Here is a 3,406-nt window from a genome sequence, read left to right as displayed (position 1 = left end):
TCCGCTGTGGGTGGCAGCTGCAAAATTAGCCCGATGCCTTGATGCTTCATTTCAAGAACATCCTATCCTGTACACTTTTTTGTTTTCCCACATAATCGCTTGCAAACTCCAGGTTTTTAAGAGGCAATTAAGTGCAGGGGAAGCATAGCCGTGCTAACTACCAATTAATTTATACTGGGAACAGGCAGAACCACAGCAAAGCTACACAAGAGAGAAGTCAGGTTTGGTGACTGAAGTTAAAAAGTAGTTCAAACTACTCCATGGGAAAGTGAAATGTGAGATGTCAGATTTGGTTTATTAACAGTACCTGCTCAAACACAAAGCCATGTTTATTCTTCCTAAGGCTGACATTACAGAGGTGTGTATCCATGATGATGTTTTCACCACCTTAAGCTTTTGCACATTCAGTACACAAAGGTGTGTGTGATGTGGTGTAGACTGTCTGACAGATGCATCATCTGGCCCGGCCTTCACACAGGTCTGAATGAAAGAGAGATTAAAAAAAAAAAAAAAAAAAAAAAAAACAGAAATAGAAATAGAAAAATGATTATGAATGTCCCTGAACTAGCAGAAAGCATTCACTACATGTCTTTTCTACTCCCCAACCACAACAGTTATGTTCAATTGCATCAACTCTACTAAAAACAATATCTTGTACTTTTTTTTTTAAAACAGACACAGAATAATGAGAAAATCCATCTGCAGCTCCTCATGGGGCATGTTTTATTTTATTCTAGACTCATAATCCTCCGTTTGCTGTTGAGGAACATCCTCCCACTCCCTGCTGTGGTTATTGTTTTGGTCAGACTGATCTAAGCATGACAAAAAATAGCCCTGTTATGAAAGTGCAGGTGGAGGTTGAAGAGCACCGAGGGTTAAACTGACTGCTCAGAGCCGCGGGTTATAAATTCATCCTGGTGAAGCAGCAGAGGATGCAAAAGAAAATGGTCAAAACAGGCCGAAGTAAGCGCGTAAGTAAGCCATCATCTAATTAAGGTGTGATTGGCTCAGAGGCGACTAGTGCACGTATGCGTATGTGAAACTAGGTCGAGTTAACCAGAGTATGTAAGAGTGACGGCACGAACTCTTCTCTCCTTTGAACTCAACGGAGTCGGCGGAGACGATGTTGCCTAGAAACTAGAGAGAAACTGCTTATTCCTCACTTCTCCAAGGTTTTACATTGTTTTTGTTGTTTTTGTTGTCACATCATCGCAAGTCCTGTGTTGAGAGGCTAATTCTTTGAAATATAAACACACACACACACATAGAGAATCTGGATTAGGGAGAATTATTCATGATTTGATTCACTAATCTCAAACACAAGTGGGTAAAACAATCCTATTTGTGATGGAGAGACCTGCTGCATAGGTTGGTTTATTTTGTGTCCACGCTGTCACAAAGCTGTATATAATTCCTGGTGCATTTCCAGGCAGCAACAAGAGAGAGCGTACGTACCACCTTATCATAGTTTGAGTGAGAGCGTGCAGCCCACACAGCTGTCTACTGCTCACTGCTTCACTGTGAATCTGTTGCCTGGCTCAGCGGCAGCTTTTTATCTGGCACTGTCGTCTCACTCGTCCTCCGCATGGGGACACAACGATGGCGTTTACTGAGCATGCCGCTCCTCTCTAAAAATGAACATTATGTCATTCAACCAATTAACCAGCCAACCATTCAACCTTATTCTGTGGCGAGTCACATGTTTCTGCCATGATTTTCTTCTCAATGAGGTGACATAAGTCTGGGTTACGAGAACAAGGACTAATCCTTTATTCTTGATTTTGGTCGAGTGGGAGCCGTGGGCCTGAATGCGAAGCGGATGCATGTCCAGAATTTATATTGGAGATGAATCACAGCGGAACTGAACAAATGCATTAGCCCTGCCATTTTTCTTTTTCGTTTGATTGTTTGTTGTTGTTTATCACTCTCTCTCTCTCGCTCTTGCCCTGTATAAGGGTAATGATCTAAAGTGCCCTCTGACACATTTAGGTGGCTTGTTAAGATTTCCAGGACATGCAGGGATTTACTTAGTAATCCTCCCATCAGCTGGTCAAAGCCAGTCGACTATTTTTTGCCAGACTGATACTACACTGTACTATTCCTGTAGTGTTTTTAACTTTGGCTGACCAGTTCTGCAGGAACACGAGCTGCACGCTGTGGAGAGACATAAGCTACATGTGTGCAGTAACCTGGTAGTCCCACACTGCATAAACATAGATTTCCATGTGTGGTTTGATTATAAATCAGGAATAAGCTCCATATTAATCCTGTCAAAGTATTAAAGTGCTCAGATCACAGAGAAACGCTGACAACCTGTATTTAAAAAAATGGGCCTTAACACAAGCAATCTGGACTTCTGTGACTTTGTGATGTCACAGACTCCGCCGTACCCCAAGCTCCGCCCACCTGGACCTGCAATTCAGCTTTGCAGGTGTTAGATTCTGTATGTTGAGAACACTGAAATCTGCTTTACTTGTATTTGAACACTGAGTCAACAGTCAGCCAATCAGAATTGAGGCCCTGAGCTTCCTTTTCTCTGATTGACTCATTGACTCCAGAGAGAAGCCTGAGGTGTATTTTGGTTGTTAATACCACAAATAAATCTTCTTATGGAGCAACACTTACACTTACAAATAAAACACTTGAAGAGTGTGACATATGGGACGTACGTAAATGGATGTACACAATAGTCCTGAAACTATTTTTAGGTTTATTTAGTGAACTGAGCATCAGAAAGTTGATCTGCAACAGTGTAAATAACTTAGTAAATAACTTAACAGTAAATAAACTATCAGGTAATAATGCAAAACATTCAAGCTTCGAAAATATGACAATTATTTTGATAATATACCTAATCTGTTGATGTCAATTTGGACTAAATTCAATCAATAAATCCTCCTCACACAACTTTTTCATCCTAAAAATGTCACTGAGTTTGTATCACTGAGTTTATTTCAGTGCCACTTCATGAGCGAAACCGCCAACATTTTTGTTATACCCCCCAAAAGGTCACAAATATCAAAAATGTAAGTTTCTCATATATCAGAGTGACAGTGGTGGGCTTAACACAGCCTGTAATCTTCACAGTGTTGCAGGGAGGGAGATTATAAAGGGCAGAGCAGAAAGGGCAGAAACAAACAGAGATAAAAACAGAGCTGAATATATTCACACATTTTCATTTTTAAAATGATGAACTTCCTGTTTTACACCTTTGTTTTTCTTCAGAAGAAGCTTTAAATTTTGAGTATTTCCATGTGCATATTATGTATCAGCTTTTCACTGAGACTTTGATGAAATTTATAAATGGAGGTTAATAGAGATTGCATATCATTACCAAAAACATCTGTTTTTAAAGCTTCTTTCTCCAACTATTAGTGTCATATCTGGTTCACAAAACCCAGTTGAG

The sequence above is a fragment of the Trachurus trachurus genome, assembly GCF_905171665.1.
Source record: "Trachurus trachurus genome assembly, chromosome: 8".
Lineage (NCBI taxonomy): Eukaryota > Metazoa > Chordata > Actinopteri > Carangiformes > Carangidae > Trachurus > Trachurus trachurus.
Note: the sequence above shows the minus strand (reverse complement) of the source record.